This window comes from Papio anubis, chromosome X (assembly GCF_008728515.1).
Source record: "Papio anubis isolate 15944 chromosome X, Panubis1.0, whole genome shotgun sequence".
NCBI classification, from domain to species: domain Eukaryota; kingdom Metazoa; phylum Chordata; class Mammalia; order Primates; family Cercopithecidae; genus Papio; species Papio anubis.
The window spans coordinates 120,204,750-120,226,099 of NC_044996.1; positions in this window are offsets into that span (position 1 = coordinate 120,204,750).

Sequence of the window (21,350 nt, forward strand, 5' to 3'; positions counted from 1 at the left end):
ATTTAAAAGCAAATCAAATGTTCCTCTCATGGCTGCTAAGGAATTAAATTCTGCTCATCATTGGGTATAATTTTTCTTTTTTCTAGAATTGCATGTGTTATTTGCCCACGATCTGAAATAAGAAAATATTGTGTACATTGTATGTGAAACAGTACATATGCCATATTTACAATTATTTATCAGTTTAAAATTTTAAAAAACATTTCTAATGTAAAAAGTATCTCTCAAACTGTGTAGATTAACTTCTTTATTTATATTTAAATATGAATCTTAAGCAAAATAGTGAAAATAATCATCTTGATTTAGTGTTTTTCTCCCATCTGTGAATTGTATATACTTAGGTGAGGACAATAAAATCAACTGAACTGTAAGCTTAGAATAGGCCTGAGGGATAATTTTGCACAGCAGCTTTACTAATGGTACATTATTACATTGTTGCTTCAAAACACACACATACACACACACACACACACACACACACACACACACTCACACACACTCTGACTTAGGAAACAAATGGCCAAAAGGATTCGTACTTTACCTTTAGAGGTCCTCAAAGTGTTATTTGGAGTTGATAAGGCTTCAGCTAAAACCAAGCAGAATCTGTTTTTTTCTGAGGAGTATCAGTAGCGTAACTGATTATAAGCAAAGTACACTTAAGATACGTATGCAATGACTGCTATTTATACAAAATTGAAATCTGCAAATGGAATCAACACGCTTATGGGTTATTAAAATTGTCTAAGTTCTTAGATTCTGTATAGTACACAGGTATTGACTTACAAATAAATGATTTATCAAGTGATAAAAAAGAATATATCGTATACAAATGTGTAGTACAGTCATCCTAAAGCAAATTCATTTGCTTCTAAATGTCAGTTAGACACAGAGACTCATTGTACCTCTGTGGAAAGTCACTGGTCTGGTCAGAGGAAATAGAGAATCTGATTTCCACCACACTCTATCACTAACTGGCTATGTGACTTTAACTCATTCATCCTCACTTTCCTTATCTGTAAAATCTGGGATTATAAAATCAGTAGGTTTTCACATACTTTTAGCAATGAAGTGCTTTTTTTTTCCCAAAAAGAGTTTCCAAAACCCTAATACAGCAAAATGAACAAGAGGCAGCTGCTATGGCTAAATCTGAACAGGCAGGCCAGACCTACCTACCACCACCATCCCCATCCCTCCCTTCCTGCCATCCCAGCCCCTTAACACACTTCTGCAGGATCCTGGATGTCAGAAGTTGAAGATCATTGGACCAAACTATTTCTAATGTCCCTTTGTGCCCTAAGTGTCTATCAGGCTAAACGGCCAAAGTTTTTAAAAGGCAAACATTTTATGAACACATTTTATAGACATGCTTCCAACCTTTCAGCCTGGAAAAGATTATGCACACTGAGCAATTAGAGAACAATTTAATTCTCTACATTAAGCTATGTGCCCCTAGCTCAGAATACAAGAGAAGGTCCTTTGAAGAGCACTAGATGAATCACTCTTACAAAGTACCCACAGTACTTGTGACCCAGGCAGAATCACTGATTATTTCCTCCAGCTGCCATCCCCATTGGCCTCATGGTGGCCACTGTGCAGGCTGTGTGAACCAGGAACCAGATAAGGCCTGATCCATCAGTGTTGATCTCCACTCAGAACTGTGCTTGTGCTGATGCCTCCTTTGAACCCAGTGCCTTCCTTACTCAACTGACAACAGCTGCCTTTATTAATGGCTGTTTCCTTGCCTGAATGATAAAATGTGTTTGCATTTGCCCTTTAGCCCCAAAACCTAATTATTGAGTGATCTAAGGTGGGGAGAATCATATTATCTTGATGGGCTATGGAGGACTTAATATGAGAACAAAATTAAATTAACAGAGACTTGATGGAAATTAGCCAGATGCATTCATTAAGAAAGATATCTACCATTGAAGCAAATCAAAAATATTTTTCAAACAAATTATAATTAATTGATTTAATAATTAATTCAAGGAATTTTTTTAACATCAACTATGGTCCAGGCACTGTGTTAGATGCCAAGGATACTATAAAGAGTAAGACATTGTTCCTATCCTCAAGTCACACACTCAAGTTCCCCACTGCCACTCATGTAAAGAAATAAGTGAAACAGAGCATGGTAAGTACCACAATTGAGGAAAATAAAATATAGTGGGGCTACAAGGATGAGAGTTCCAAGTTCAAGCTGCAAAGGTTGGGAGAAGTGACTCCTGAACTAGTTTTTAAAGGATGAAGTGGCAAAGATTGTTTCTCTTTTGCACATTGTGGCAGAAACCACCAGTGTTCCTCTTCTTTGGGGGAACATGGCCAGGCTCAAATGTTAAGCTTCCCTTGCAGATTGCTGTTAGATGTTGCCACATGACTGAGTTCTGAATGTAAGCTGAAGTGATGTGCACCACTTCCAAACCTGGCCCATTAAAAACCCTCTCACGCTCAACCCTCACCCCTCTTTTCCCATCCATCATTTGGCTGAATGAAAAAAAAAAAACTCCAAGGACTTAGAGGAAAACAGATCCACAAGATGCGAAAAGCTAAATGCATGCCACAGAGCCCCCTCCACACTCTCATCGTTAAAGGAGGTGGCGGGAGATATTTATAGTTCCAGTAACCAAGAAATACTAGCACTGAAAAACTTTGCCACACATGAGTTTATTCATGAGGTAGTGGGAAACCTTTGAATTGTTTTGTACAAAGAAATAACACGATCAGATTTGTTTTTTAAAAAAAATCAGGCCGGGTGCGGTGGCTCAAGCCTGTAATCCCAGCACTTTGGGAGGCCGAGACGGGCAGATCACAAGGTCAGGAGATCGAGACCATCCTGGCTAACACGGTGAAACCCCGTCTCTACTAAAATACAAAAAAAATTAGCCGGGCGAGGTGGCAGGCGCCTGTACTCCCAGCTACTCGGGAGGCTGAGGCAGGAGAATGGTGTGAACCCGGGAGGCGGGGCTTGCAGTGAGCTGAGATCCGGCCACTGCACTCCAGCCTGGGCAACAGAGCGAGACTCCGTATCCAAAAAAAAAAAAAAATCAATCTGGTGGCGACATGGAACATGGATGGAGAGGTGAGGCAAAAGTAGAAGCAGAGAGAACAAAACAGAGTTTCGTGCCATAGTAAATGAAAGAGAAGCTGTGTATTTGAACTAAATCATTAGTGATGGGGATATAGAACAAGGAAAAGGCTTGAGTGACACTGTTAGAAGTAAAGACCCATTAAAACACGGTTGGGTCAGGTAGGAGAATCAGGAGCCACGTATAACTTTTAGATTCCTGACTTTTGTTAGACTTCATTCACAAGGAAAGGAAACACAAGTAGTGAAGGTTTGGGGGACAGATTAATGAGCATTTTTCATATGCCGAATCCAACATCCAGGCAGAGATATCTAGAAGATAGTTGAATAAATAGTTCTAGAACTCAGAAGAGAGATCTGAACTGAAGCTCAGATTTGAGAATCACTTGATTAACACCATTGAATCTGATGAGGTAGCCCAAGGAGAACATGTAAAGTGAGAAGGTTAAAATCCAAAGAATATTTAAGAGAAGGTGAAAGAAAATTAGCTAGAGAAAACCTGAGAAAGAATTGTCCGACAGGTAGGAGAAGAACCAAGAGAGAGTGACAACATATGAACCAGAGAAAGAAAGTTTACTAAGGTTAAAAGCAGTTTTCAACAAGGTTAAATGTAGTAAAATAAAGTAAGTAAGAATTGAAAATTATTGATGACTATATCAGTCAAGGTCTAATCAGGAAAAGAGAAGCCACCTCATGCTGTCACAACAAAATACCACAGAATGGGTGGCTTCAACAACAGAAATTTATCTTCTCAAAGTTCCAAAGGCTGGAAGTCTGAGATCAGGGTAACAGCACGAGCGCTTCTATTTCTGACTTGCAGATGGCCACCTTCTTATTGTGTCCTCACATGGCAAAAAGAGAGAGAGAAGCAAGCTCTCTAGTGTCTCTTCATATAAGGGTACTAATTTACTCATGAAGGCCCCACCCTCATGACCTCATCTAACCTAATTACCTCCCAAAGTCTCCATCTCTCAATACCATCACATTGGGGGTTAGGGATTCAACATATAAATCTGGGGTGGGGGCACACAATTCAGTCCACGGTACCAGGTATTTCAAACAAAGAAAATACGATACAGGGAAGCAGTTACACCAGTGATGGAAAAGCTGAAAAGCCAAATAGGGAATGATAAACCAATCCAGAGATTATTAACAGCAAGAAGCTACCATTATCCCTAGGGCTGCAGGACCATGAGAGGAGTGATGTTACCTTGGTCCAGATCTGGGGTCACCCCAGCTAAAGTTAGAGTGCTGTGGGATTGTCCTACAGTAACTGATACCACAGAAAGGGCTTTGTGAGGGGGCTGTAGCCAAAGAGAAGACACAGCCATGGCCAAAGGTAACAAAAAAGTAGGACAGAAAGGGAGAAATACCCCGGCTTCCCTCCTCCTCCTCCCCTCCAATCTTCTGCTAGTGCACCCCATAGTTGAACCTACCTGGAAGCCAGCGGACAATGGCAGTGTTCCCTGCAAAATAGAGTTGAACAAGAGAAAGCAAAGAATGGATTTGAGAGCAAACAAGCAAATGACCTAGTCTGGCCCCCTCAGGAACAGTTTCAGTGAGGCGCAGTATCTTACAAAGTGACTAGGAGATGGGGAGGTAGAGACATTTATGGCAGCCTTTTTTTTTTTTTTTTTTTTTTTTTTTTTTTTGAGATGGGGTCTCACTCTGTCACCCAGACTGGAGTGTAGTGGTGTGATCTCGGCTCACTGCAACCTCCACCTCCCCGGTTCAAATCATTCTCCTGCCTCAGCCTCCCGAGTAGCTGGGATTACAAGCACCCACCACCACGCCTGGCTAATTTTTGTATTTTTAGTAGAGACAGGGTTTCACCATGCTGGCCAGGCTGGTCTCAAACTCCTGACCTCAGGTGATCTGCCCACCTTGGCCTCCCAAAGTGCTGGGATTACGGGTGTGAGCCACCACTCCCAGCCTATTGCAGACTTTTTAAAAAATTAGCACACATAGAGGGAGGGACGGATATATAGAGTAACTGCTAAGAAAAAGATATGAGGTCCAGGGAGAATGTTTTTAGGATGGAACAGACCAAGTGCTGAGGGAATATAGGCAATAGAAAGGGAGAAATAAAAGAAACATGACACAGTGAAAGAATATTTGACAATGGGAAGACCCAGAGAAGACAGAAGTAGACTTACGAAGAAGCAGCCACATTCTTGAACGTATTCACTCATTCAGCAAATACTTATTGGGCACCCACTATATGCCAGGCACCATTTTAAGTGCTTATGATATACCAGTGAACAAAACAAATAGAAATGTTTGCCCCTGTGGAGTTCGAATTCTAGTGCAGGGAAAGACAGGAAAAATAAAGTGAACTAGTAGGATATGTAGGGGAAAGTTGAGTGAGGTCATTATCTTGAGTTAGTCAGAGTAGGATATGTGCTGCAACAAACAATCCCAAAATTTCAGTGGCTAGACAATGTTTACTTCCCCCTCCACAACATCCAGTACAGGTGTCCATACAGTCGGCCCTCCTCCAAGTAGTGACTCAGGCACCTAGGCTTTTTCCATTTTATGGCTTTGCCCTTCTCTGAGTTCTCAAGAGTTCTCTCTATTCCACGGGAAGATGGGAGAAAGAATGGAGGATCAAGCTTAGAATGGTTTTTATTAACCAGGGTTGGCAATGAAATACATCACTTCTGCCCACATTACACTAGCTGGAATTCAGTCATATGGCCACACCAGACTGCAAGTGAAGTTGAGAAAGTATTTCCAGTAGGAAACAAGAAATGTTTTGGTGAATAACTAACTAGTTTCTGTCACAAACCTCTCGGCCTCGATTTTCTCAAGGATATAGGAGGGAAGGATTAATTTTATGATAGTTTGCCAAAATGTGCAAGCTCAGAGATTAAGAGTAGGCTCAAAGAGAGTGAAGAAGAGTTGAAATAACTCTCAGAGAAGAGTTCACCAATAAGTCAAAGGAATGACAAGAGGCATTAAGGGATTGACTGAGACTGGAAGTCCTGAATTTCTACTGGCAACAAACAAGTATGTGATACCCTTGAATGTCTACATTATAAAACACAAGGCTCTAAAACACAGAGCACTTAGTACCTAGCACAAAGCCTGATACATTGTAGATACTCAAAGTTTCATGAGTAAATGGATGAACAGATGGACAAATGCAGCAACCTTAGCCCGAGAACCTCTGAGGTTGACACTAAGTCCATAGGACTCACCAGCCCCTAAGAGAATCTGCATCTCGGGGTCTCTAAGGATGTGAGAAACCAGGTGGCAGCATCCTCATCCTCTTAGGTCCTTCCTGCTCCTAATGCTTTGACTTGAAGGTCCTACTTACTGATGGCAACATTTCTGCTCACGTGCTGAGTGTGTAAATGGCCTCTGTTTGAAATCTCGCTATGGGGATGCTCATTCTAGACCAAGAAGTGCCTTGACTTCTCAGCTACTGTCAGATCGTCTCTAAATGCAGTGAGTTTTGAAGCCCCTCCTGCCTTACTTTGCCTATTTCTCTTACTTCCTCAGATTTTCAGAGTGAATCCCCAAGGAAAGCATTACTGGAGAATTCAAATCAGGACTACTTTATAAGCTCAAGGTACTTTCAGCACATAATAACAACTCAGTACAGTCAGAGGCGAATTCCTGAAGGCAGGTAAATAGTTAACAGGAATCCACACAATATCTCTTATACTAGCAGCCAATATTCTCTGCCTGGAGTGTTGGGATCTCTGTTTGACATTGTAAGAATTGACCCCCCAAAACACAACATAACCTTATCTTGTAGGTGGATCACACAAAGCAAACAAAAGTAGAGATATTAGGATTGGAGGAAAGGGCATTATAGGAGGAAAAGCATTTAAAATGGCGTTGCTGTAATTTTTTGACAACATAATTTAAAGGCTTTTCAGTCAAGTACATCTACACCTCAGTCCCTCTCCACCTCCTTTCCCCCATGGTGTTGTCTTGGCTGTCAATTACTGGGAGAGAAGGCTGCTCCTTAAAGGGCTTTTAAATGGTATTAGAAATGATTGGAATCTTACCTAAAAGCTCTTGAAAAAAAATAAAATAAAATAATTCTTCACCCTCTGCTTGTGTTGCATAAAATGCAAGATCCCATTCTGTTTATTTATTTGTTTGTCTGTGTGAGAGCTGGAAGCAAAGACTGAGTACAGTTCAGTAGGCTAAGTGAGAAACTAATAGCCACCAGTGTTTCTGACCTATGGACTGAGGGACCTCTGTGACCTTTTGTGAAACAAGAATTCAAGAACTGTGTAGGCACACCTCTCTATAGAATCTCAGTGCGTCACTGAAATGTCACATGCAACCCTATTCCCACCAAATGCACTAAGGAACATCTTGCTATATAAAACAATTGCTTCATAAAAGAAAAAATTCATTCATAAAACAAATTGTCCAAGTAATCACTCCCCGCCATTTGTGTTTTATTCCAATTTCCACCCATCAGGGTGAATGGTGGTATCTGCAATTGTCAGTGCACCATGACCACTGGTGGTAGTATTCACACTCAACTTCACACCATCTCCATGCATGTGTTACTTGCAGTTATTGATGCTCACACTCTCTACCTTTTTCTTGTGATCTACACCTTTGAGAGGGCTGGCAGGGAGTGTACTAAATGGTACAGACTCTCTCAAGGATACTTGTTGGACTAGCCCTTCCCTCTTGTCCACCCAGTAAGCTCTTCACTTTACAAGACATTCAAAGGTTGCCTGCATGCCTCCTAATAGGTTATCTCAGGAAGTGTTGGGCAAGGTCCTCTTCTGTGCTTGAATAGTTCTCATGAACATTTATCGCATTGTTGCAATCACTCATTTGGTTGTTTGTCTTGTCCATTGGACTCTTTTAAGGAGTGATTTTGTCTTACTCTCCTTTGAATCCCCACAGCTAGCACTTCAATGTGGGAAGAGAGAGCCCTTGCACCAACTAAGAAAGATTCACCCAACCTCCCCTCTGGGATGAGTGGGTCCCTGTTTCTGGCGTGGTCTCAGGATCAGCCATGCCGGCCTGCAGCAGCAGACTGGGAACAGTAGGGAACCAGAATGCAAAATAAATTGCATACCTGTGGTGACAGGAGGGAGACAAGATGTATTTCATTATTGAACATTACATTGATAAGAATGGTTCAATGTAAACCACACCAATTCATGCAGTCACTGACATGCAAAATGTCAGAGAGATAATGCCCACAGAGATAATGCCTTATTATCCCAGGAACACAGATGAACTCTGTGAATGCAAAATGAACTTCAGAGCCATGGAAAACACAAAGGATATGATGCATTTACTACATAAACATCTAGACAGATACTCATCTGTTAATTCCTTTATCCAATGAACAAATATTCTTTAAGCAGACTGTACTGGGTGTGTAAGTTCTGAAGATATAGAGTTAAAAGGGACCAAGTTTCGACTTTCAGGATGTTTATATTCACACAGGTGATGCTTATGCGGAAGTGTATGCTTGTCTTCTATAACCAGGACATTTTAGGGTTGGTGATAGTAGCGGTAAGCAGTTAAGGCACACTTCTAATGAGAATCCTCTCTTCTTCACATTACCAGTCATTCTAATAACTTCTATTTCAAAACTTGATTTATTATCAATAGTCAAACAATGTATCAAGATGATGAAACCCAAATCTTACTTAGAGTAGAACACAGTAGATTTAAAAGAGGCTTCCTCAGTTCCAGATGCTTTACACACATTGTTTAATTCACTCCTCACAACAATACTAGAAGTTGACATTAAATGCAATATCTGCACTATACAGAATAGGAACATGAGGCTTAAAGAGGTCAGGTTGCTTTCCTCAAGCTGTAGGAAGCTAAGATTCAAACTCAACTCCGTCTGGTGCCAAAATCTTGGCTTTTCCACTATACCTTTTTAAAAGTGACTTTCAAGCCATCCATTTTAATGCTCCTTTTTATCAAGGGAATATCACTAAGTGCTTCTGATGCATACCTATTTGCTTCATCTTCTGTTTAGTTACACTAGTTTTATGAACTACACCTTATAATGTCCTTCTGGCTCGACAATCAATCAGAGTATTAAATGGATTGAGCATCTGCCCTCAGTATTATTATTCTTGATAGAAAAATGATTACCAAATGTATAACTATGAGTTCACCTTTCAACATTCATTTAATCAAGATAAGTAATTACCCTAGCAGGCAGTAATTAGGTAATTAGTAAAACTAGTTAATACAAATCACATATTAATATAACCAAATAAATGCTAGTATAATTTTTGTAATTATTATGGCATATAGGTCCACCTGATTTTTTTTTTAGTAAAAGACACATAATTTCTAAACCATGTATTGCACAATTTCCACTTGCATGTGGGAATGCCTTTTGACATCTGTGACCCTGCAGAGTAAAAAGGAGATTGAGACAATTATCTCGGGTACTGAAGCAAAAGCCTGCTTGCACTAAAATTATCTGCCTAGTCTTTGCCTGATTTTCTCTAAATGGTTGCTCCATTTAAAAAAAAAAAAGAGCCACCTTATAGCATTGTGCCTAAATATCCTTCTCTGTTTAGAAAATGGAAATACGGTATTCTAAGAATAATTTACTCAAGATAGACAAACACTATGCACATATGCAGAGTGTTCTCTGATTCTGTAATATAATGCTAGCTTTGATACTTCTCTCCCCCAAGAGAAAAGATGTATCATTATCAATATCACCCCGTGGATTCCCCATCCCCTGCTCACACACATAACCTAAATCAATTGTAATGAATAAACATATTCATGAGAAAAAGTAAATATCTCTTGATATTGTGGTACACACACACATATGCACACAACACTAATCTATGTCTGTATTTTCAGTGGCAGATTATTAAACAGCATATCCTGTGATGGTTTTACTCAAAACGGTTACCAATCATAGCATACTCCTGTGATAGATATTGATCCGTACCCAGGATATGTAACAATTTGTGAAGAATATGTAGGAAAACTTTTGTTTCCCCCTAACAATGAATGGCCAACTGATTTATAAAGCCTGTAGGCCAACTATGACCAGTTAATGCCCAATGCCAGCAGCATGAAAAATAATTTGCAAACTTCCTCATTGGAGTCTGGTTTGTGGTTCTCTTGTTTGAGTTAACTTAATACTCCATTAGATTTCATTACTGTCCATGAACATAAGATAACATATTTGAGGTCTAGGCTTTAAATGGCAGAAACCCTGTCTCAATCAGTAACAACCTGTAATCCCAGCACTTTGGGAGGCCGAGACAGGTGGATCACGAGGTCAGGAGATCGAGACCATCCTGGCTAACATGGTGAAACCCCGTCTCTACTAAAAAATACAAAAAACTAGCCGGGCGAGGTGGCGGGTGCCTGTAGTCCCAGCTACTCGGGAGGCTGAGGCAGGAGAATGGCGTGAACCCGGGAGGCGGAGCTTGCAGTGAGCCAAGATCCGGCCACTGCACTCCAGCCTGGGCGACAGAGTGAGACTCCATCTCAAAAAAAAAAAAAAATCAGTAACAACATATGTAATGAAGACATATATGGCCAGGCACGGTGGCTCATGCCTGTAATCCCAGCACTTTGGGAGGCCAAGGCGGGTGGATCACTTTAAGGTCAGGAGTTGGAGACCAACCTGGCCAACGTAGTGACACCCTGTCTCTACTAAAAATACAAAACTTAGCCAGGCATGGTGGTGTGCACTAGTAATCCCAGCTACTTGGGAGGCTGAGGCATGAGAATTGCTTGAACCCAGGAGGTGGAGGTTGCAGTGAGCCAAGATCATGCCACTGCACTCCACCCTGGGCAACAGAGCGAGACTCCATCTCAAAAAAAAAAAAAAAAAAAAAAAAAAAAAAAGACATATACATGAAAACTAATTCAGTAATTTTCTTGGTGTTATTCCTTCCAATTGGCCAAAGTTTCATCTTTAGTCATCACTGTATATATGATAAAATACAAGTAAATTAAGACCCTTTTTCTTTCTTACAAACCCAAGTACAATCACGTCCGATGTTTCAATTGCGATTTTCCTAAAAGTAACTGACACCTTCTATGCAATCCAATCTTGTCATTCACTTTCACTCAAACCTCACTGATATATAAAGCAACCCTGGCTTCCCAAGCCCATGAAGTTCCATTTTTACATGTTGTTTTTCTGTTTCCAAGAAGAGTGATCATTTCTGAAACTATAAGCTATCCATTTGAATTTCCAGTCTGTAAATTGTGAAGAAGGCTAGTGGATGCAAAACAAGAGAAGATAAATTGCAAATTGGAGCTAAAGAGAAAACAAATACAAGATTTTAGTGGCATCTAATTGTTTTCCACATATCATAGTAACAGCTATTATCCTTCCTTCTAAATTTATGTCATCTGTGCATTTATCTATATTCCTATTTGTCTATCATCTATCTGTCTTCCACCTGCCTGTTAGTGTCTATTTATTTGGCATGGCAAGTTGTGCTGTCTTTGTCTGCAGAGAAGAAAAGAAGGGGGAAAATGATGAAAAATCTTGGTATAGCATGAATAGCAACGAGGTAAGGCTGATGCCTGATGTGCAGATGAATCCTGTAAATGAAGTGGCCCTTGAATTAAATTAATTTAAAATCTGGCAAATATTACCCGGCATGTTTGTCAATGTGCTGTATAATTATTAATTTGTTCATTGAAGCAACTGTATAAATAAATAGAAAGCAGAATGCCATGATTAGGCAAGCATTGAAAATCCAGGGTCAAGAAGTCCCGCAATACGGGGATCTCAATAGCTTTCCTGGGTCCTACTTTTACATCTCCTCATAAATCCACACGTCAATAACAGCAAATTAATTGGCCCACATTTAGATGCCAACAGGGCTTTTGTATTCTCAGTGCACATTTTTGTCTTCTCAGAGTGAGATGTTAGTAACGGGGTTTTTAATATTACCCCTAGGGGAGCACCAGAAAATCTTAACAATTTCCTTCACTAGAGTATTTTCATTAGCGCTAAATGCCATGCAATTTACATTTGAAATTAGGTGTAGGGGTGAGCAGAATGTGACAAGACATGATGCAGTGGTGTCTTTTTTTTTTTTTTTTTTTTTTTTTTTTTTGGTTCCAATGTTCTTTATTTACTGCATGGAGTTTCAGGAGAAAAGCATGCAAGTCAAAAAAGAAATATTTCTTGCTTTCTCTTTACCCATACTTTTAGGAGATGAAAATTGTTTTATTTTAATACTCAAAGCACATATTTAAAACAGCCCTCTTTCACCAAGAAAAAAGAACACCCAAAAAAATTAACAATAATGCACCTAAAGTAGAATGAAACTAAACATCCCTTGACATCTGTAAGCAGATATTCCAGTAAGGAGTAAAAATCCTGGAAGGGAAAGGATTAGAGGTTAACACAAACATTACGCTTCTAAATGTATGTCTATATAGCTCAATTACCTGACTGATTCTCATCTAAATTAATAAAAAAAATTACCTACCACTATTTTTTATTATAAATCTGGACTGCAAGTGAAATTCATATTGAGGATGTGAGGGTAAGCTTAAACTCTGGCTAATGTCATTTCAACAAATATCTGGATATCTCTCCTGGAAAGAAAAGCAATTAGTATATATGTTAATATATATATTTATGTTATATATGTTAAACCAGGGATTTCTTTATATTTTTGCACACTAACCACTCATCTGAGTAAGAGCTCATGTTTTGACTGGCTGTTTCGGTTTCTGAATGCCTTAGTTGAGCCTCAAGTCTAATGAGGAACATAAAGCAAGGGGACTAGCTGTAATACCCAGCACTTAGAAAAGAGCTACTTTTTGTGCCAGGAAGCGTTCTAGGTGCTATATAAAAACTTATCCCATCTAACTTTCCCGCTAGCATTAAGAGGTTGTTGTTATCCCGTTTGGCAGGTGCTGAGAATGAAGCACAAACATATTTATAAAAATTCAAGAACAATTTCTTATTCTATCCACTAAGGACTCTCATCATGACAAGGTCTCAATTGTCACGACATTAGAAGAACAAATAAAAGCCCCTTTGAGGATGGTGGGAATTAGCCAGCATTAGGTCTTTAGCTAGGACAGGCTCGGGATGGTCTCTGGATGAATGAAAGATGATGCTAACCTCCAAACTTGACTGAGTGCGGAATTTATGTTTCCCATTTACATGTGTTTGCCAGGCTACTCCCTGGCCTGCTGTTATGCTAACAGATTAATGAGGGTGCTTTGTTTATGGCCTCATGTTCCCAAAAATGTTCCCAAAAGAGAGCAAGGGCAAGATAATAAAGCAAGAGAGGGAGAGTTTTCCAGTCCAGTAGTTCTTACTTTATTGCACATCAGGATCACCTTTTAAAAGTCCCAAGTCCCAGGCCACATCTCAGATCAACTAAATCAGGATTTCTTAGCTAGGACCCAGGCATCAATAAGCAGTTCTTTAAATCACTAAGCCTAAGTATTAACCATTATTAGTACCAATTAATATAAAAGAAATACATAATTCATAATAAGATTTTATGATTTACAAATCCCGGCATATATTTAGGTACTGTGGTATAAGAGAAAGAGTCAGAAGATTCTAGTCAGCTCTGCTATTCTATCATCTCCAGGATCTTGGGTAAATTCCAGAACTTTCTTAAGCCTCAGTTTCCTCTCTATAAAATAAAATCATACTTGTGTTACTTCCCTCACAGAGAAAGCAATATGTCAAATAAAACTTTTCAAACTTTAAAGCCTCGCTTTTTAAATTTCTTCATTTTTTCATACCTTTCAAGCGTGACCAATCACTGCTTAATCTAGACATAATCCCCTTCCCCAGGCCTTAGTCAATCTAACTCACCCTGAAACTTTCTTGGACTTTACACCTCTGGGGACCAGGAGCCAGTTAGCATTAAAACTACATCCAGGATTATTTCCTCAGCTGTCAGCTTGTCTCTTTCACAGCCACTGATGGTTTATTGATTCTGCTTAAACCACGTAAGAACAAAATAACCTCATTTGGCCTTCTGATCACCCAACTTGCCTTTACTGTCTACCTCCTGCCTTTGTTCCTTCCAGTAGTGGCTTTTCACCAACTTGCTACAAAAAAACTTCCAATGTTATTTTTTTTTTCAACCACAAAAATGCATAGAGAGGAAATTCCGAGCTTAAAATTTATTTGAAACAAACAAACCCTACGTTCATATCCCAGGTTCACCACTTAAAAGTACAGACAATTTACTCAATTTCTCGACTTCCTTAGCTGTGAAATGGGGATAAATATACCTGTCTCCCAAAACTCTCAGAGAGCACACAATTCTTTCGAAATTAGAGTTGTATTATTGCTAATTTTAAAACAGTGATAAGATCTACCCAATACAACCTTCTCCAATGAGTCTTGCAACCAGTTTCTAACTATTATCCAAAAGTTGCCAGAATTTAAACATTAATGACACATTATACTGAACCCAAGAAAACTTGAAATAAAAATGAAGTTGCTTCTTTACATTTCTCTTCCCTCTTATCTTAACATAACGTCAAAAGCACTTAGGAAACAGATCCAAAAGAGTCCCCATTTGTATAGCTTTTCACTGTTTTCAAACCCAGGGACACGTTAAAGGTACGTCTAGAATTCCCAGCTTTCCTACTCTCTTTTCAGTAGTTAGAACCTAGTCAGCTTTGATTTTTGTCAAGACTTTATGAGCAGTCCACAGAATCAGCCCCTGACAAAAAAGGCCCCACTTGGGTTTACTGAAATCATTAATTGTCAATCCCTCCTCCTCCCCAGACTAATTCAGTGGTTCAAAATGTGTTGCCAAGTGTGGTGTAGGGAACTTGTTTAATAGATGTCCAGACTCTACCCATCCCATCCCCCAGAATCTGATTCAGTATGAAGTGGGACCTGAGAATCTACATTCTAACCAGCACCCCAGGTGGTTCTGAACTGAGGGTCGCAGTGTTTGGAAACTACTAGGTGAAACACTTGCCAATAGCAGTTCTCTACTGACAATCCTACAAGAGTTCCGTTAGATGGCCCAGGTTTGACTTCTGAGAATCCAAACTGGAATGTACTGATCTTCACCACAAATGCAGATCTCAGATCCTGTTGAATCCCAGCCTACCATCCTATGGCTACGCCTCTGCGCACTGGCTTTAACCAGCCACAATCCCTGTAAGTGAGGGCAGACACATAGAGCCCCTTCATAAAGTATTAACCGTCTGGTTTTCAATGCTGGCTGCACTTGTCAATGACCTGTGAATTTTTTAAAGTCCAAATGCCCAAACCTCGCCCCCAGACTGGTGGTTCTCAGACTTTAGCTCCATCAGAACCCGCTGGGGCGCTTGCTACGCCACAAATCGCTGGACCTCACCTCTAGAGTTTCTAATGCAGTAGGCCTGGAGTGGGGCCCAAGAATTTACACTTCTAACAAGTTCCCGAGTAATGCTGCTGGTCCAGGAACCGCATTTTAGTAATCCCTCACCAAACAAATTAAGTCTGAATTTCTGGGATTGGAAGCCAAACATTAGTAATTTTTTAAATTCTCCAGGTAATTCCATTGTGCAGCCAAAGATAGGAAACACTGATCTAGACCCAGGTCACATGACAGTTTCCTCAGGCTAGTAATACCAAAAACAAAGAGGTTGCGGGAGACAGGTAAATATCCATCTTAACATCAGTTATAGCAGCAACATCCGGTTTCCAGGGCAAGCAAGGCCAGCGGTACCAGCAATGGACTCAGTGCAATGGTGTACTGATAAACCAACTCTCAAAAACAAAGCCTGATTTGTAGCATTTGCTGATTTCCGGGGTGTAAAAACTCCCACCACAGCTGATTTCAAGCTACCAAATGGACTACACATCAGTGAATGCAGAATGGGAAGAGAGGCAGGCAACAGGCCTTCGCAAGCTGTCTTCAGAATACAACATCCTACTGCCTCCCGGTAACATCAGTGGCCTCAGTGACAGTGGCAGCAATGTCCCCACCAAACCGGTTCTATGGTGTTGTTTGGGCTGAGGTCCTAGCTAACTAGCAGCCTTGTTTCAGTTTCTCAGCCTGGTTCCCCATCCTTCTCAGTCATTCTGAGAGCTATGCAATAGCCTTTCTAATAAATCACTTATTAGAATGTTTCTGTTGCTTACAGCTAAGAACTCTTACCTTCTAAATGTCGGATGTGGAGGTTAAGAACCGAAGACCTAGAATCTAAACTCCTGCAGTCCTAGGAAGGATTTTGCTTCAAACCATTTGCATCTGAGGAGGGATGAAACTCTTAAACCAGAGCGTCTCGAACTTTAATGAGAATCACCTGGTGATCTTGTTAGACATGCAGATTCTGATTCAGTAGAACTAGGGTGGAGGCAGAAAATTTACATTTCCCACAGGCTCCCTGGAAATGCTGATGCTACCGGTCCAGGAACACAGCATAGAACAAGTCCTTAAATCACAGAATTAAAGGGCTAAGGTGGAGTCTCAAGCATGGATTCCCCCCAGACACCCCTGATTTCAAGCCACATAAGGGCCTGTCTACCCTTCTTATTCTGGTGAGTGCCCCAGCTGACCTGGAATATTTGTCATGGCTGTTGCAGGCTGGTCCCAGCTGCTGTGACAATCCACCTCTGAATGCCTGAGATCCCATGATCAGTGTCACCTGACCAACCCTGACCAGCTTTCTTAGTACACAAGCCATAAATTTGAATTCACTTATTCATCCATTCAACACATATTTGTTGTTTACCTGTTATGTGTGATGCTCTCAGCTAAGTTTAGATCATTCTAGATTCTCCATCTGTGCATTGGAAATAAGCTGAACTGGGAGCATTCCCAGTGCCATTAAATGAGTACTGGATTTAGCACATGTAACAAGAAGTTAAAGGTCAAGGGGATCTGTGTAGGCAAGGAAAAGTTCCAAGCCTGTCAGCAGTTTGGCTGTGGGAAAATGTGACTTGATAATCTGTCAACTCAGGATGTCAATCAAAGCCCATTATTAATATTATCCCACCCATCTGACACTAGATCAATAGGATAAGTACTTTCTGATGTCAGATCAATGGTATGACTAAGTTTGAGGGTGACAGCTAAACAATTACACCCATCTGAAGTATGCGAATGTTATTACCAGGAACATCAATGCAAAGTAAAATGATAAACCACTTCCTGCACAGTATTGTGAAAGAAATGTTCAAATTCCCAGAAATTCTTGGTGCTCCCACCTACTAAGACAGAAAAGGTAAAGTGCGTATTTATTTCTAAGATTTATAAAGTACCCATTTTGCAACTGAGCTTATGGGGAAGATACATTTCACAGAGCCACAAGCTAACAATTTAAGCCCCTGAGGCTGATGGGATAAGAGATTCTTGTCATGCCATAGAATTTGAAAGAAAGTAAAGAAATTCACATAAACTGTGAAGATACATTTTTATTTCTTTTTCTAACCGTAGCAGTTTCCTTTCTGTAAACGGCTTCCATCCTAGGGGTCCAGGAATAAATTTTAACCAGGATGGAGAAGAGGTGAATAAATGAATCCATTGTTAGTTTCTTTCTCCCTCCTCTCAACTCTTGCTATCCACGTAACACTTCCTTATTCAACAGCAAATAGTAACACATCCTATGTGCTAAGCACTGTGTTAAGCTCTGAGGATATAAGGGGGAAAATGTAGGACAAAGTACTACAGTGCACATGGTAGAGACACAAGCCTAATCTGGAAGAGGCCAGTGAAGTCTCCTTAAGGAAGTGATATTTGAGCTGATGCCTGAAGGATAAAACATAGGTAGGCCAGGAGTGTGAGAAGCGTATTCTAAGCAGAAAAAAACCAGCATGTGCAAGGGCTCTGAGTTTACAGAAAATGTACCATCTTGAAACGAGACCCCTGATGTAGGAGCACAGAGAGCAAAGGGGAGCATGAAACTGGCCAAAGCTGGTGAGGCCAGCAGGGGCTAGATCAGAGGTCTCCGCCAACTCCATGTACAATTCCCTGCTTGGACAACTGAAGACCCATGTCCAAAGATGTGGTGAAGGACAAGATTCTAAGAGACAGAGAAATAATCATGCTGAGAGCCAACATGTACCACCAGGACAAAGTGGCCTCCCCTCCACTCTGTGACAGTCCTGACCACACTTTGAGGGAGGCAAGCACCAACTGGAATCTGCTTCCATATCCCACTCCTGTTCTCAAATGCTTTCCTACAGCCACTGTACCCTCAGAGCCTGGTGCTCTGAATGTCCCATCCCACTCCCCTATCCCACATCACAGTGAAGCTCAGATGGATAGAGAGTGACCAATCCCAAGGACATTAGTGTTTTAATGAGGATGATTGTCTTAAGGCAAATGTGACAACGATAGGGAAAGGTGTATGCAACGAGAGAAAGAAAGGAATGGTTTGAGGTACACCTTGACCTGATCATTCCAATACATGGAATAGCCAGTTATTTGGCCATATATTAATATATATGTCTGTTCATGTGTCCATTTTATATGTATGTATATGCATGTATATATGTGTGTATGTATACATGCAAGAGCATATACATGTGAGTGTTTACAAATGTATATGCGTGTGCATGTGCGTGTGTAAAGTCACATCCACAGGTATAAATTTTAAGTGGCTCCCAATTACTGAGCACATTCATGATTGCTGACACTCTGCTAAGTACTTTACATGCATAATTTCACTTGGTTTTCACAACAACCCTAAGATGTAGATCCCTATATTATACCCACTTTTCCGATAAGGAAACTAAGGCTTAAAGAGGTTCAGTAACTTGCTCACAATTGCATAGTGGTTAAGTAAATTTCGTCTCAACGTCCATCTCTTCCAAAAAGCATTTCTTTTCCTTAGTAGCCTGGCCCACTTTCCAGCCCACGAAAATTGTACTTCAACATTGTCATTAATTACAAATGTTCCTCATTTTATGACGGGGTTGTGTCCTGATAAACCCATTGCAAGTAGAAAGTGCATCTTTGACTTAATGGTATTTTCAACTTAACCACAGGTTTATCCAGATGTAGCCCCATCATGAGTCAAGGAGTGTGCTGAATGCATCTCATTCTCACACCATCATAAAGTTGAAAAACCGTAAGTGGAACCATCTTAAGTCGGGGACCATCTGTATATGTCTGGCCTGTTAGATTCTCATAAGAAAAAGAAAAGTTATGAGTACCCTCAAATGTATCCTAAATACCAGGATGGCTTGGCCTGCAGCCAAGGCCAGCATTTCTCCAGTGTGTATTAATGTTCACAAAATGGACAGTGGTCTGACCTTTAAGAAAACAACTTTCCATGGGGCTTGGTGAGCCCTTGACTCTAACTGCCTATGCTCCTTGTCATATGTTCATAGGACAATCCAAATCCAAAGGACACAGCAGAAACAAGGCCCTGCCACCATGTTGCAGTCACAAAACATTCTGCAAAGCACAGGCTGGGATTCCAAACCAATTTAAAGGGTGTATAATAATAGACATGAAATGTTCTGATTTGGAGAGGAGGGGAGAGTTAATCAGAGTGAATGCTCCAGCCACACAATCAGAGTAGCTAAAAGATGGATACTAAAGAGCTCGTCTCCCTTTTTGTACATGCCTTTACATCTACACTTACCAAGAAACAGTTGCGCTTACCTTTTAAACAGCCAGAATGCCACTTTATCATTACACAGAGATGCCAGGGAAGAAATGAGCATTATTTAAAATGCAAAAAGAGTGTAAAGGATGGCTGCCAACAAACAGCTCATCCAGATGCCTCAAGCTACTGCTGTCTGCTGCTACAGAAAACCTGTCGGAGATAAAGTTCACAAAGGCCTATGGCTCTCAAAAAACTTTGGCATGCATCAGGATCCCCTGGAGGACTTGTTCAAGTGCATGTTGCTGGGCCACAGCCCCAGAGTTTCTGATCCAGCAGATCTGGGGTGGGGCTTAAAAACTTGTACTTCTAACAAGTTCCCAAGGATGCTGCTGCTGCTGCTGCTGATACCGGTGATCCCAGGACCACACGTTGAGGACTACTAGAGCCGGCATTAAGTACACCCCATTCGCATTGCTAACAGTTCAATCTAAAAGGTGACTGAAACTATCCTGCACCAAAGCATCCTCTGACCTAAAGAGACATGTCCAGATCATAATGGAGGCTACAGATCCCTCAGATAAAAGTTAAGTGCCTTCCTCTGGGAGGCCCAACATCCTCCAATCCCCTGGTGTTCAGTTCCTCCAGAAAAAGTAAAGAAACCTTTTGGGCTAGATAAAGGCTGGTGATTACACTAAGCAAACAGGAGGAAAGAGGCCTCATTGAATTGCAGATACGGAGAAATCCCTAGAGTAATCCATATGATTTTCCTAAGTAGAGCATAGAAACCCCAGAGGAGGTTTGGTCTCTCTTCTTCCTCTAGGCTATTGTGCCTAGGAGATGTCTGATAAAGAACTATCTTTCCTCCCTGCCTCTTTCAAATAAAGCTTGTCAAAACAAAGTGTGTTTGAGTGCCAAAGACAGGTTTGGTCCCTAACAAACAACGAAACAGCTGAACTCTGGAAAAATTGACTTTTCCTGCCATCCTGTTCCATGAGAATCCCCTGTCAAATCCCATTCCTATCTTGTTTTGCCCTGTCGTCCACGAATTAACCAGTCCTGGTGTTAAACTGGTTGCAAAGACGCCAGGCTCTGAATAGTATGTCTTACAGTATCATCCGCCTGGAGAATTGCAAAGGGAGAGGCCACCATACAGGGCCTTTGCAAGTGGATCTTGGAGAAATACAGAGAACCACACATTGCCTTGGAGATCTAGGATAAGTGTGACACCCCTTGGGTTTAGCTGAGCCCTGTTAATCCTTCCTACAATGAGTGTCTATCCTGTCAGGATTTGTGATTGAGAGCTGCTTAAACAGGTGAGAAAATTTCAGGAAGCTAATATGTCCCATCTAATCAAGGTTAAGTGTTCTCTCTTTGCCCAAGCCCTCTTATTTGCACGAGTACCACATGGTAATGGGTAAATAATTTTTTTTCAAGGTTGTTTGAGATGCAGGCCCTTAAATAAGTGATCTAGTGCTCGGTTTCATCTAAAGAGAGGATACCCAGCAAGCCTTAAGATTTGTGCCCTCATCAGAACGATTTCCAGCTCGACCTCACCTTTCAGAAATCCAATACTATAAAATTAGGTACAGCAGAGTTATAAACTGAAAGATGATTTCTTCACACACACCCAGAAACTCACTTCTCTCTCTAAGACCCATGGCAATCAGCTTTAGTCACTTAGCACTCCCATCTATTAGTTCTTTTATAACTACATTTTTAATTTCTTTTTTTTTTCTTTGATGTGTGGCTTTTTCTCTCTTTGGTCCAGATA